The sequence below is a fragment of the Mixophyes fleayi genome, chromosome 3 (assembly GCF_038048845.1).
Source record: "Mixophyes fleayi isolate aMixFle1 chromosome 3, aMixFle1.hap1, whole genome shotgun sequence".
Taxonomy (NCBI): domain Eukaryota; kingdom Metazoa; phylum Chordata; class Amphibia; order Anura; family Limnodynastidae; genus Mixophyes; species Mixophyes fleayi.
Window position 1 is genome coordinate 22618041 of NC_134404.1, and position 16051 is coordinate 22634091.

The 16051-nt window shown below is 39.8% G+C and overlaps 1 protein-coding gene across 1 annotated transcript in view; it reads left to right on the top strand.

Moving 5' to 3' along the window:
* The first annotated feature begins 6530 nt into the window (after positions 1 to 6530).
* BLK (BLK proto-oncogene, Src family tyrosine kinase) overlaps positions 6531 to 16051 on the top strand; it is a 51301-nt gene continuing 41780 nt past the window's right edge. Inside the window, exon 1 of the mRNA XM_075201213.1 lies at positions 6531 to 6825. The gene's annotated coding sequence lies outside the window, so the exon portion shown is untranslated. The remainder of the gene's footprint in view (positions 6826 to 16051) is intronic.

Below are 16051 nucleotides of genomic sequence, written 5' to 3' on the forward strand. Positions count from 1 at the left end.
CCTGCGGGAGATTTCCCACATCGTATGAAAATTAATTACTACACCTGGTGGAACATCCATCAATTATACTGAATCAATTATATTGAATCATTATTGTCGATGAAAAGTTTTATCTCACTCATTCAATATATTGTTGTTTTTATAAATATATATTTGTGTATCATACAGAACTATACTATTATTTTTCTTTTCCCTTTACATGTTTTACTGCTATTTGAAAAAAAGAATACTTGAAAAAAATTGAATACTACAACATCAGTCAATATAAGTATTCTTCTTTTTCTTTTTTTATATTTGTATATTGTATTTTCTTACACTTTTTATTAGTTTTGTAAAGGGAACCACAGCGCAGAAAGGTGATCTACATCTCTCTATGACATTTAACTTTGGTGTACAGTTTTCAGTTTACTCATCTGCAGCAGTGGTATATGTAGCGGTGTAAGGGTTATCCGTTATATATTTTATGGATTTTTCATTATCATTCCAGCGTACCCAACCTGAATGTACAGCTTACTTTATGCCTTGCTCTTTTTTTATTTAACTTTTTTTTTTATATTGATGGCTTCTAAGAGGCAGCCTAGTGCTTTACAGCTCTAGACTGCCCTCTGGAGGAGTGACCACACCCCCATTGTGACATGACCCGCCCCCTCGTCCCCAATGCCAGGTACTCAAATCTTTGGAGGTGTGCTTATGTATATTTTACTTTTCTAATTCTAGTTTTCATTTGACCACTGCACTACAACCTCATTTCTGTTCTTTATGCAATTGTGAATAGTTTTGTTTTACCGCACAAATGGACACTGCACAGTACTACTTCTCACTATGTCATTGTCAGCAGCTGTTATCTGTGTGCGCTTCCATTGTTCTGTGTAGTTTTCTACATAGATTTGTAGCCCTCCATGCTACATGGTTAATATTTTCCCAGGCCCCCTTCTGGAGTTTCTCTAGGTACGGACTGATACCAGCTTTGCCCGCAGGTGAGGTCCTCAAGCTATTTGTGTTTGAGATCTGCCCTTTAACGTTCGGGGTCAAGGTTCTCGGTTCTCATTTGCCGTTTGTGCTCTATGTTCGTCATTTGCGGTTTTGCATTCGTTCTAAGATTGAGATTTTAATTCTAACTGCGTACACCCCTGTATTTGAAGATTGTCATTCGCGTACAAGGATCACCATTTCACAATTAAAAACTGTTGAGATGTATAAATATTAGAAGTAAGTGGTTCGGATTATGTGAAATCCGACGTAATCTGACGTTGGGGATCCAAGTGAGATCGAGCCGTGACTCGGTTTCTCCCACCAAACTCGGATCTCAAAACAAGGTAAAGAGTCATTTCCAGCAGTTTTTTTGCAAATGTGCGCTATATATATATATATATATATATAGATATATATATATCTATATATATATATATAGTTGCCCCTTGTTTTCTTCGGTGCCATTGTAGAACAGACAGCGGTTAGGGAGATGATTAGCTACGGTGCTCTGCTCAGAAAATAGCGTTAAGGGTGAATCAGGGACAAAGGAAAGCATTAGACATCCTGACATTATTGTAAAGCAGTTCTGTAGAGAATAGTCAGCTACAATAATCTGCTGATTGACTGCTTTTAATTTCAATCTTAACACACTTTACACAGACTAGTGGCTCTTGGTTGTTGTTAATGCATATATATATATATATATATATATATATATATATATATACAAGTTAACCCGTGCATGATACTCATGCATTCTATTTAAATCAAGCTACTTAAGGTGTGAAAAAGGTTCTTGTCACCTTCATTGCCACACACACGCCGCTAGGCTTTTATATATTAGATAATGCTAAGAATTTAGTAGGTCAGTGTAGTATATAACTGCGCCCAGCAGGTGGCGCTGCAGCTTGAACACTCTGTCACCCGGTAGTTTTTTCCACACACACACACACACACACACACACACACACACACACACACACACACACTAACACAGCATGTGTGTTCATGAGGTAAAATTACCTCACGAAAATGAGTTTAAGCCCTCAATTCGTAAATTTAGCCTTTACTACCCCTCCCACGGGGGGAAGGGGGGATGATGGAAGTTAACTGACTTCACTATTATAATTTTTTTGTCAAATACTGTCAGTATACCAAATTTAAGGTCAATTGGATGAGCCCTTTCTGAGAAAATAGTTTTTTTACACACACACACACACACACACACACACACTAACACACGCCGCTAGGCTTTTATATATTAGATATATATACTACCAATAGACAGTATATACAGAGTGAGTTAGATAGCTATCATTCTGAACTAACTAGTATATTTATTTCTTTGAGAAAAACGGAGCTTTTGCTGTCACATTATTATCAGCAGAATCCCCAAAACAAACAAATTTCTTTCTTTTAAAAACTAAAGTTTTTCTAATGAAAGTAATCTTGTGTGGGGCAGTGACAAGTGAAATAATTTAGAAAAAAACTGTTTGTGTGTGTGCGAGATTCAGCAGCACTTGCAGACCCCCCAAAAAGTTGTATATTATTATATTTTCTATTTCTCAATACATTTATATTTTGGAAGGGTCATTCAGTGAAATCTATATGTAAAGAAGGCTGTTAGTCAGGGTCAGAATGCAGCTGGATCCCCCCCAAAAAGGCTATATATTGTAATATTTTCTATTTCTCAATACATTTATATTTTGGAAGGGTCATTCAATGAAATCTATATTTAAGAAAAGGAAGTTTTTGTTAGAGGGTTTTGTCTGGGCATTTTCAACGCTCAGTGACCGCATTTAGAACATTGCAGCGGCTGCCAAAAAAATGTCAACTGCCATGCCACCAACTGAAGCAAGCCCATTGGATAAAATAAATAACAAAATAAAAATAAGTCTAAGGTGCAAGATTTAAAAATATTTTAATGCTACACACACACTAAATTTGAAACTGTATACAGGCATTATGGAGAGTGAAGAGGCACTAGTAATTGTCATTAGATGGACGGAGGTAGTGGAAGATATTTGCACAAGTAGATACCCAATTGTAAAGAGCTACCTAATTTGCTTCCGCTATATAAATAAATGAGGATACTGAGAGACGAAGATGTCCTGCACCCCTACTGCAACAATTGAACCTTACATTGCCAGAGTATTCATCGGTTGACAAGAGCATGGCTTTCATTACCTTTTTTTTACTAATATATTCTGTGCCAAAATGCTGCCCTTCTGAATCAAACCAGGGGACTCGTGTATATTTATGGGGAGGAGGGAGGGAGGAAAAATTGCTTCTGGCAATCTGATTTCTTTTTTTCACTCTGTTGGTTAAATTTCAGCCTGCTGCTGTTGTATGTCGCTCTGTTCAGTCTCTTCTTGTCTCTCTCTTCTCCGTTCCAACTTCTCACTTCTGCCTCCTGTCAGTTCTCTTGCTTGTCCCTTTCTTCCTCTCCTTCACACCTCCAGCCTCCTTTATCTCTGACCCCCTTTTTTCAGACCAACTGCTACACTACAACTGCCAGTTTCCAGTCATTCCTCTCATCTAACATCATAAAGGATTATATCTTGGGACCAGTGGTCTAATGACAATCTGACCTTCCACTGTTTGGTTTTGCTATTAGTTGTCAGCTGACTCACATTGCTCTCTCCACCATCATTTTTGCTTCAATAAGAACTGACCTTTTGCCGAATTTACATTGGTGTCTGTGTGATTATTTATTTATTCAATTACAGTAATAGTAACTCTGAACATGCAAAGGAGGTTTGGGTGCAATGAAAGGGAGATAGCAACAATATTCAGTTTATTCTTGTTTGAATTGAATCAGAAAAATGCAAAAGTTACAAAATCCTTCATTAAGACTATTGAAAATTGGGACCGTTGGGAAGGAATCATTAGAAAAAACACTTGAAATGACTGAAAATGAATGTTAGTGCTATAAATAGTAAGATAGGCGCACAAACAGCTCAAAATTACATTATTTTCACAATTTGTAATTAAATCCAGATCCAAAACTAAAACCTTTTTGCGAAAGTTCGAAAAAACTGGTAGCAAAGCCAGAGCACGAAGTTGGGTTAGGAGTTAGGACCGTCAGCAGTTTTGAAACCGAAACCCGAGGGTCAGCGCACTTCTCTAATAAATATGGTCGGACCTGTTAGACTTTCTGAAATGTACCTTGACTTTTTGTACCAATTCAGACTTGTTTGCAGATTTGATGTAGTCGGGTTCTGGCATTGCTATCATCATCATCATCAACAACATTTATTTATATAGCGCCAGCAGATTCCGTTACGCTTTACAATTGGGAACAAACATTAATAAGACAATACTGGGTAATACATACAGATAGAGAGGTTAGAGAACCCTGCTCGAAAGCTTACAATCTATAGGACAATGGGAGTTTGAAACACAAGGGCATGTGCTACATCATATTGTACACTGGACCAGCAAGAATGCAAAGGTAAAAGTATTGAGTGGGCTGTGTGTGTGGCAATGTTGGTCAGAGGGTTGTTGTCTTGCGTTAGCTGTGTAGAGGATGGTAATAGGGTAATCTAGGGAGATTAAGATGGTGGTTGAGGAATATCATAACCTTGTCTGAAGAGGTGGGTTTTCAGTGAACGCTTGAAGGTTTGAAGACTAGAGAAAAGTCTTACTGTGCGAGGGAGGGAATTCCACAAAGTGGGTGCAGCCCGGAAAAAATCCTGTAACCGAGAATGGGAGGATGTGATGAGAGTGGAAGAGAGATGTAGATATTGTGCAGAACGGAGGTGTTGAGTAGGGAGATATTTTGAGACAAGGGAGGAGATGTATGTCGGTGCAATTTTATTGATGGCCTTGTATGTTAGTAGAAGAATTTTATATTGGATTTGTTGAAATACAGGCAGCCAATGTAGAGACTGACAGAGCGGCTCAGCAGAGGAAGAAAGGAAAATCAATCAAGCCGTTGCGTGCAAAATAGATTGTAGGGGTTCAAGTCTGACTTTGGGAAGACCAGTAAGGAGGGAATTGCAATAGTCGATGCGGGAGATGATGAGTGCATGAATTAATGTTTGCTATGAATGACATTTGAGTAAAACAAAACATTGAATGGTTCTGGTGCTTTATTTAATCTTGTATTCATGGATTAAAAACGGCGACAGATCCTCTTTAAAGCATACTTGCTCACAGAGGCGGGCTGGGCCAGGGGGCAGGGGGGCATCGTGTCATGTGATGCGGTCGCCTGTGTGGCAGTGCGCCCCCCGGGCTGACATCCGTCAGCCCGCGCCTGCTTGCTCACTCTTTAGGGATTTCCGGGAGACTCACAAATTTCTAGCTGGTCCACGGAACTCCCGGAAAAGCAGGTCACTCTTTTAATAGAGAACTGGGTGCAACTGGGACCTTGACATAATTGGAGGCAAACTGGGATGGTAAACTGCGAGAGCAGAGGGGAGCAGAGTTACTCAAATCACGTCATTTTACACTCACTTCCCCAAAAACCGGGGGGATATGGAACCAAAATAGTGCAAACTATAAAGTTGGTAGGTACGTTCTAAAGTTAGTTTTTTTTTGACTTGTGTGCTAAAGATTTCAGCTATCAAGTATCATGTGAGTTTGAAAATATGGTACACTGTGCTGGTACATCCTTTTCCTAATGTCTACAGCAAAACTTGATAGTAAGCTGCAACAACTTTTAGTTTTTTTGCATTCTTGAAACAATATTGCTGCATTTCCAAATTAGCCAACCATTATATACTACAATGTACAAAGTGACATTTGCTGATGATCTACACTGACGTGCATCATCATCCTCACCATTTATTTATATAGCGCCACTGATTCTGCAGCGCTGTACAGAGTACTCATACACATCAGTCCCTGCCCCATTGGAGCTTATAGTCTAAATCCCCTAACATACACACACACAGACAGAGACTAGGGTCAATTTTTGATAGCAGCCAATTAACCTACTAGTATATTTTTGGAGTGTGGGAGGAAACCGGAGCACCCGGAGGAAACCCACACAAACACAGGGAGAACATACAAACTCACACAGATAAGGCCATGGTCGGGAATTGAACTTATGACCCCAGCGCTGTAAGGCATGTGCTAACCACCGAGCCACTGTGCATGAGGATGTCATCAAATTATTAAACACAGGGTAGCGCAAACGGCCGGATGCACACTTCGATATGAACACTTGGTCCAATACCAGTATGTTGGAATTTGTACAGTTTATCCTCCACATTCGTTCCCAAATTGCTCCAACATCCGGCTGCTCAGGATTCACCTTACATTGTGCTCTGATAAATGTTTCTCAACTATAAGGCACCAGGAAGATGGAATAGAATGTTTGTAAATCAACTTATTAACTGTGAGATAAATATTTAAAAATAAAACATTGAGTGGGCGGTGGACTGAAACAGACCACACTGGAAGTATAAAAATATAATTCTAGATCTGAAACTTTTAGACGTTTCCCTGTTCTCAGAAGAAATAAAAACTAAACACGTGCAGTCAGGTCTACACCTTGGTGGGAAGAGCCTCTTGTCTATGATACTCAGATATTTCCTCTTCCATGTACAATGATGCACCCTTATGAGAAGAGAAGTTCTGCAATTGCTAGCTGGATAAAGTGGGAACTTAGGTAACCAGCGACACTCTGCGGGCTATTTTAAGGTATTTGACATCGTCATCAACACACAACACGACCAAAGAGATTTATCATACAAGGGCTGGCAGGAAGCATCTAGTCGTGTGTTAGTCTAACAGACAGAGCACAAGGAAAACAGAACTGCGTGGGTACTTAATAATGAGCAGCAATTAGGTGTAATACAGACTTTTCTATGGACTTTTGGGGTTCTGAGGACAGTGAAGAGTGAGGTAAGTCATTAGTTAATTTTGGTGCTTTTTATATGTCATATTCATATATCTGGTGTCCAGTTCTCTACTATCTATAGGCAACTGCCTAAGGAGCGATGTTTAGAAGGGCAGCAAAATAAATGGTTTCATGGTCATTGTAATATTATTTTCTGTTTAATCTCCTTTTTTTACTACTACTCTGTCTTTATCAGCTGTCTATATTTCCCAGTAAAGGTAATATGGGGGAGAGGAACGGACGTTGGAGAGAGGGGCACAAAAATTTAAGGTGCATTCATACAATGTATCCCCTTTTTGCTCAGGACAGTCCCATATTTGTCGACTTTTTGAGGACTATAGTAGTAATAATATATCATATTAAAGCAAAGAAATATTACACAACGCTTTTAGTGTTTTCAGGTATAGGATCTATTATCGGGGGGCTCAGGGATTTTTATGCAAGAGCTTGTTTTGTAATTCGAAACGTCGTTCCGAAAATATCCTAAATTATAATTTTAATATTTCCCCACATTGCTTCTGGCATTTCCCTCCTTGATAAATGGTTTAGCAGCGCTCCTCACAGTGACCGTAGGTTGGAATCTCAGTATGACCATGTCGTTGTGTCGACATTATCACCAGACGGCTGAGTTTTCGTTTTCTTTCTGGATTTTGGAACTTACACTAACTCAGGTCTCCGGACAACAGATCACACGCCTGCGCTAATATTATAAAAACAACTTTATTATTGAGCGTTTGATCCATGGCCAAGCGTTAGCTCTTTCGGTATTGGTGAAAAAAATGTTCTACACTATTTAACACACTGTTGACACTACTTTTACCGTAACACATGGGGAAATATTTGTGTATCTTATAAAGGTGTCCGTTACATAAAGCAAGCTGCAGGGATAATATCAGGTCACGTTCTAGCTGCTTAGTATCAGTAATAAAACTATTTCAGCTACAATTAGTTTTTTTGTGTTCTGGAGCATTTTTTTTTTTAATGTGTTGAAGAACAAAATTTACTTGTGATAAAAAAAGTGCGAGGATTTGTGTGTAAAAACATAAGTATCATATTTTTTGTAATGGTTGGAACAAGTATTTGTATCTCCCAGTCCATAGAAAATAAGGAGCATTTCAGTCAGTAACAATCACAACTGTAAAGACTTCTGCAGTAAATATCATCAAGGCTTCAGCTGAAATAAAGCAAATTGTGACAACTTGCAGCGATAACGATAGCCCAAAATTGTACGGCCCTTAATTAGCCCTTCATTAGCACCGTCATCATGGGCTCTGTTAAAGTAAAAGAGAGAGGAACGCGCGCATTTTGGAAAAACAATCAGCTTTACGCATTTGTTTCAAGGAGATACTTTCATTAATTAATCCATTAATTGCTTTATCATTTATTCATATCTTTATTTAAAATGTAATTGGGGTCTTTCATAAACACTAGCAAGCAAATTATAATTCTAAATAAAGAGCTAAAACAGAATTGTCATTTCAATATAACCGCATTTAATTGTTGAATTTCCCATTTTGCTAGAGAAGCCTTTATTATATTCATTGGAATTTTATAATCACTGGTATGAAGTTATTTACTATATACAACTATCAAAGCATAAATTTAATATAAAAGTTAATTACGTTATAGTATACCGTTAAATGTAATATGATATGGCTAATATTATAATCAAATGTAATATTATACAGTGTAATTATTATACCATTAAATGTTATGTTATACGGTTAAATGTAATATAAAAGTAAATCATATTACATTTTACCATTAAATGTAAATTATGTAATATGTGTTGAACAGTTATTTTGATTAATTAAAGTATAAAAGTATAAAACAGAAATGGCATGTAGTAATGCAGTCAAAGACATATCTTTTTAATAATGTCTAAATGGTGTTTTTGAGGGTCCCAAACAGCCCTCTGTTCTCCCCCCCAAACTACTGGTTTAACCTTGTTAGATGCGGCCAAAGGATTGCATGCGACCCTACCGAACATGATCGTTCCCCTCTTTGTCCCTCCAGTCACGTCACGTAGTCCAAATTATTTTTTTGGCTTCATACCGGTTGTCTGAACTTTTAAGTTGTCCAGATGTGGCCCTCTTGTGAGGACCCGGAATAGTCATCATCATCAAAATTTATTTATACGCCACCACAGATTTCATAGCACCGTTACGTCAAAAATACAAATCAGAAGTATAAGAATATAGTTAAAAACGTATGAACACAGCTAGGTTATTATCAATATAATAATAATACATAAACACACGATACTGCATGAGCGCAATAACTGGAACAAGAATAGATAGATATCATGGCAGAGATACAAGGATAACAGCAGATGGTGCAAACAGTGTGCCGTGTTATAATAAGAGGGATATAGTAGGGACATACAAAGTAGATTGATGGACAATGGACATGGAGAGGACCCCGCTCATGAGAGATGACAATACCATGTTCCCTACCGATACCAGAAACTGTAGTATAATAAATGAGTTTTACAAGTCATTTGAAAAGCTGATACATGAAAATCTTGTTGAAAAAGTTCTATGGTTACTGGTATAGGACAGTAATATTATTTGTATATCTATGGTAAGGGAAATCTAAGCTTGTACTGATTATCTGCACAGCCGAGGGAGCACCTACAATAAATCCAGGGGTACAAAGACCACCAGACCCTTCTACCTTCATGACTTCTTTGTACCGTGGCCGTTGTACTGTCGTGTGATACTATCAGGGGCTGGTTGGCAAATTTTAGCCAAGGGGGGTGAGACTCGGGGGAGAAAAATGCAGGTAGCCCAACCCAAAGTAGACCACTCTGGGACAGGGGGCAAATGCCCCCCTGCCCCACAGCCCCACTGGACCCCTGGATACTATATGCTACCGTTTTCCCAGGTAGCTCAGTTACTGACGTAGGGATTAGGTCATATGTGGTTAAAGTGGATCTATAGTTGGGGCAGTTGCATGACCATTATATGAGCTGAACCAATATTCAATGTTCTAGAATACTGATGGGCAACAGACGGCCATAGGGCCGTATGCGGCCCTCCAAGCCTTCACCCGTGGCCCCAGCTCCTTGTGTAAACTGCCTGCTGACATGTTATTACAGATAGGTGTCTCTTTCTTTGATTAAATGTCTTGTTTTATCATATTTCTGAGATGAAGGGTAACGCGTGGCCCTTTTGAAGGTTAGAGGGCCACCTATGTGGCCCCTGAAGTGTATCAGGTTGCCCATCACTGGTAAAGAATCTAATGATATTGTTAACATGTTATTTTGTGCAGCAAAACATATTAGTTGTATCTATTTGTTCAATAAATGTGGTAAAGTTAAATAAATGGTGCTTTCCATAATAGCAGTAGCCGCTGTTGGAAAAAAAAAATTGTTTTAGTAATAATAGTAATAATACTATAGCAGGGTAATCTAATATTGAAAATGTTGTGTACACCAAGGAAAGTACTCAAAACCTTGGCCATAAAATGTCATTTTCTGCTCGGTGATGGAGGGTTGCAGACGAGAGAGCCGTTGGGCTTTGAATGCTGCGTTTGGTAAATCTAATTAGCACATAATAATATTAGGAGTACTTCTCATACATATTTAAATTATTCTTATGCTTGTTGGTGAAAATTGACTCCATATATAATTGGTATGAAATAATAAATAATTATTATTATTGTTTTGCTTTAGACTTTTATTAAAAGTTATTTTATTTTTTTTGCATCTCCAGGTTATGTCCTTTTATATTAGTCTATATCCTGCCTCACTTTATTCCTGTATCCAATTAGAACTCAAACACATACAGGGCTAGATTTACTAAACTGCGGGTTTGAAAAAGTGGAGATGTTGCCTATAGCAACCAATCGGATTCTAGTTATCATTTATTTAGTACATTCTACAAAATGACAGCTAGAATCTGATTGGTTGCTAAAGGCAACATCTCCACTTTTTCAATCCCGCAGTTTAGTAAATATACCCCATAGACTTCGTTTATATGTAGAGTTCGGAGGTAGCAGAGGTTAAGGGACACTGTTATTAAGTAAATGAAGCTAATTAGAAAACATTATACAATAGTCTCCCTGTTAACTGAAAAACATAAATGTTTACAATTTAAATCATGGTTAGCGGCACTTGATATGGTTAGTCTGATATAAAGATTATGTTCATATTCTATTTCGTATAAACGTTATTTTGTTATAGGAAAAAAAAATGTTTGTGTCTGTTTGTTTAATGGAGTAAACGTAAATAAATTGAGCATTTCACAAAAATAGTTGGGGATGCTGAAAAATGATGTTGTTTTAGTAATGATAATTTAGCCTATAATGTATTGCAATGTAATGTTAGAACGCACATTGCAAATTAATGTTAGTATTTCAGAATGGTGTCATATAAGTCAACAGCTGATAATAGCTGCAATAATATAATAAATGTAATTTATCTAGACAACAATTCAAGTTAAGTCCAAATTCCAGCTATAGTAGGTTCTTGAAGTGCACTTATCACCTACCCACATTGGCGACATAAATGTTGCAGGCTGAGCTACTAGAGGTGAGAATGCATCCTTGCTAAACACCAATGACATCACTGAGGTTTGAGGCTCAAGTTGTGCCTCAAACCTCAGGGATGTCACTGGTTCCTAACCTGTCGCCTCATTAAATATGGCTGAATGTCTTAAAGTTATCCACAATGGACAAATATAGAGATATAGAGATATATATGGTGTAAGTACATGGTGAATCCACATCATCGGAAATACTGTAATTCAGCTTGCGTCAGCGGATGAGGATGACGCAGATCTGACAGTCAGACTCAGTCTGTATTACTGGGAAATGTAAGACAGACAAAGTCCCACTTGAGGACATCTGTAAACAGGAAAAAAACATTTTACCAAAATGTTCTTGCAATAGGCTCTGGCCCTTTAAAAGATAAACGTGTTTCTAAATGGGGATTGGGATCGGAAATTTAAAAAAGGTTTTTATTAGTAGAACTCCAAGGCTCAGGTGGGCGTTAAATGCGAGGAGGTCATATCTGCCGTCTATGGAGCTGAAAAACGGACAAGGTGTGGAGCAAAATCAGTTTTGGTTCCACCATGCGCCTCTCTTTGTGCACCTAGATTTCTACCAAAGTGCATAGGATAATGGAGCTTCTTAAATGAGGCCCTTTTCCTTATTTCCATAGAATGCCCCATGATTTAAAGATTTGGCCCTGTTTTTTTCCCTATGAAAGTGTCCCTGTTTTTCATAATCGAACAACTACACCACATTTTCTGCGACTTGCATCCTTATGATTTATACATTAATTATGTATTATTTAATATTTGTTTATATCTCCTGGGATCAATAAGTTTATTGAAATGTAATATTTAATATTCAAAACAGTATGTTATGATCACGATCCAGTAAATAAGAGGTGATGGGGTTTGTAGTGCTCCATGATCCGCCAAGGCAATATCACATGTCATATGCTTAGATGTCAGGCTCACTGAGCATGTCCTGGCATGCAGAGGGCGGAACTGTGCATAGCCAGGCTCCTCAGCAAGATGTGGTAAAGGTCCAGCTTTAGCCTCCTGGGCCTCTTCTGAGCGTCTGCAGCGGCTTCACATGGAGCTCAGGCCTTGGAGGAGGGGCTGACCTGACATTTCCTGGCTCCCCAAATCTTTGGACCCCCTGTAGTCCATCCTCTGTTGGCATGTATAAATTTCAAATAATGAAAAAACGCTCTCAAAGCTCCTCCCAGTCTGAGCAGTATTTCTTCTGCTCGCAGCAGTCATATGAACTGGTGACTTGTCTCCAGCCTCCGGTGCAAACACGACTCTCCATTGCTGATCAGAGTCACACACAATGGGATACAGACACACTCACCCCAGGCAAAGGAGACCCCAGGAGAGGATTTCCAAAAATATAAAACTCTTTGTTGCGGTTCTGAAAATGGGTCTGAGGGTCAGACAGCCGTCTGACTAAGTAGATAGAGAGCATCATCAGAAACTTAGCGCTCTCTCTCTTGCCCTCCCTCTCTCTTGCATTCTCTCTCCTTCTCCCCCTCTTTCTCCCACTCTCTCCCCCTCTCTTTCTCTCCCTCTCTCTCCTCCTCTCGCTCTCTTCCTCTCCCTCATTCCCCCTCTCTCTCTTTCTCCTTCTCTCTCACCCCTTCTCATTCTCTCTCTCTCTCTGTCCTCCTCTCTCTGTGATTGCTTTTCTGAAAATGGGTCTGCGTGTCTGACAGTAGCCTGACTAAGTAGGTGTGGAGCATCATCAGAAACTTATCTCACTCTCTCTTTCTCTCTCTCTCTCTTCCTCTCCCTCTCTCTCCCTCCCACTCCTTCTCCCTCTCTCTCTCTCTCCCTCTCTCTCTCCCTCTCTTCCCACGCTCTCTCTCCTTCACTCTCTCTCTCTCCCCCTACCTCTCTCCCTTTCTTCTTGTCTCCCTCCCTTTCTCTCACTCTCCCTCTCTCCCTCTTTCTCTCTTTCTCTCTGTCTCCCTCTCTCTCTCCCCCCCTCTCCCTCGCGCTCTCTCTCTTTCTCTCTCTCTTTCTTTCGTTCTCTCTCCCTCTCTTTCTCTCTCCCCCTTTCTCTCATCCTCTCTTCCCTTGCTCTCTCCTTCTCTCTCTCTCTCTCCCCCTACCTCTCTCTCTCCCTTTCTTCTTGTCTTCCTCCCTTTCTCTCCCTCTCCCTATCTCTTTCTCTCTCTCTCCCTCTCTCTCTCCCCCCTCTCTCACTCCCTCTCTTCCCTCGCTCTCTCTCCTTCTCTCTCCCTCTCTTTCTCTCTCTCTCTCTTTGTCTCTCTCTCTCTCTCTCTCTCCCCCTCTCTCTCTTGCTCTCTCTCCTTCTCTCTCTTTCTCTTTCTCTCTCTCTCTCCCCCTTTCTCTCTCCTTCCTCTCTCTCTCCCTCTCTTCCCTCGCTCTGTCTCCTTCTCTCTCTCTCCCCCTACCTCTCTCTACCTTTCTTCTTGTCTCTCTCCCTTTCTCTCACTCTCCCTCTCTCCCTCTTTCTCTCTCGCTCTCTTCCCTCGCTGTCTCTCCTTCTCTCTCTCTTTCTCCCTCTCTCTCCCCCTCTCTCTCTCTCTCTCCCTCTCTCTCTCTCTCTCTCTCTCTCTTTCTCTCTCTCTCCCCTCTCTCTCTCCCCCTCTCTCTCGCCCTCTCTCCTCTCTCTCTCTCTCTCCCCCTACCTCTCTCTCCCTTTCTTCTTGTCTCCCTCCCTTTCTCTCGCTCTCTCTATCTCCCCCTCACGCTCTCTCTCTCTCCACACACCTCTTACTGCTTTCAGTGTCAATTTATACATTTTCATTCACTCACATAAGTTATGTTCCCTCTTCATTTGAGAAGTGACACTTTAGCTAACTGTGACATGTTACAGAGACATGTGAGCGAAATATCTTGGTATGAGATTCACTTCCACAGGCTATTTATATAACATTTCACACAGGCTGTTATCTGGGCTGCAGGGGGAATAACATGTGATGAATTAGCTACAATTATTAAATTAAAGGGTGACTCCAAAGAAGATGATTTGCCTCAATAAAATCCTTATGCTTGAAGAATAACTCCCAATACTGTGTTAGCACTTACACTTATGCCTGAAATGGCTGTTGAAAGCTGAGAAACACACTGCTGGTGACACTAAGGTTGTGACTAACTGACCTTCCTTAGCAACAACTGTATCCATATATACATGGAATATCCAGTTTTTTAAACAAAGCCCATCCCCAAATCATGTTTGACCTATGACAAAGCACAGTGCAAAAGTGTAAATGTCAAAATCAAACGACCTACTATTTTAGAACAGCACCTTTAATCGCATTTCTATAACCTCATTCTGCAAAGTGAAATTCCTTGCACTGCATTGCTCCTAAAAAGTAGGCACACCTGTACCTCTACTCCCTACTTTGCTAGGAACGTCCCCACTCCACTGCTCCTGACCTCGGCCCGTGCAAACTTCTGCTCCTTCTCAAATGCCGCCGTCTTGCCCTATAAACGTTTAGGGCCTGATGCAGAGTTAAACATACACCCATTTGCATAGCTGAAATTGCATGTCTTCGCTCTACGCATGGCCACAAAAAACCTGCAAGTACCTATACCCATGCAGAATTGCACCCGTGCACAATTGATCCTGCTTGTGCACGAAGAGTAATGACTGGGAAGGGGCATTCTAACTTAGGTTGCATACAGTAAGAGTGTGTTCACGAAATAGCGAGCTGATGCAGACCCGAACACAGATGAATTTTTACAGCTGCATTAATGTATGAAAACAAATGCTTGCGGAGTTTTAATGCGCTTGCAACCAGGTTCTGTATAGGTGTAGGTGGGTGTAAATACGCCTGTCGCATATGCTACAGATGCAGTGTTTGGCGCATCGTGAGATGCCTCCTATTCAGCATATGGGCTGAATAACGCTATTTTCCGGGAGCACCTTTGGGACGTAAGTTAAGCCCAACTCTGCTCCAGGCCCTTAGTCTCAGTCTCTCAGACTTGTTGAGCATTAAGGGAGATTTAATACAGCAACAAGGAAAAGTTACTGCAACCAAACCTGTCTGCTTGAAGCTAAAAGGTTGGAAAACAATGAATGTATAATATTTGGCAACAGATTTCAGTGGTCTTTAAGACTACATTTCCTGCCTCAATTACATTATTAACATTATGCAAAATTAGGACAGCTCCTGAGTAGTAGAAGAGAAGTAGAATTGTACAGTTATCCTTATACATAAATAACATAACATAGTATACAAGACAGGAGAAGTGGTCGTATGCAATTGGGAAATAGAACTCTTTATGTAAATCAGGGTCCACCCTTGACAGACAGGTATATCTGGTATTAATAGGGTACTTAGTATTTGAATACTCTCTCTTTCAGTAATGTAACGTGCAAGGATAAATAGGCAGACAAGCTTGCTTTCATTTCAGACTGTCTGAAATGCAACAAAAATAGCTCTATTATTTCCTGTCTTAACCATTCATCAGAAAAGTCTGACATTAATTGTCGTTATATAGAGCAAAACAGCCTGCTGTTTATACATCAATGGTTTGAGCTGTTTACCTTTGCGGGCTTGTGATTGCATGTGAACAGAGACTTAGGGTAAAAAAAATTGTACTATAACATAGTATCACATCAAGACCTTTTCAATAACCAAAAAAGTTCACATACACAAATTTGTACAAAACTTTTTAAAGAGACACAAGTTCTCACAAAATACATGACTCCTTTCTAATTCACAGGCACCATGGGCTTGATTCATTAAGGAAAGTAAGCCCA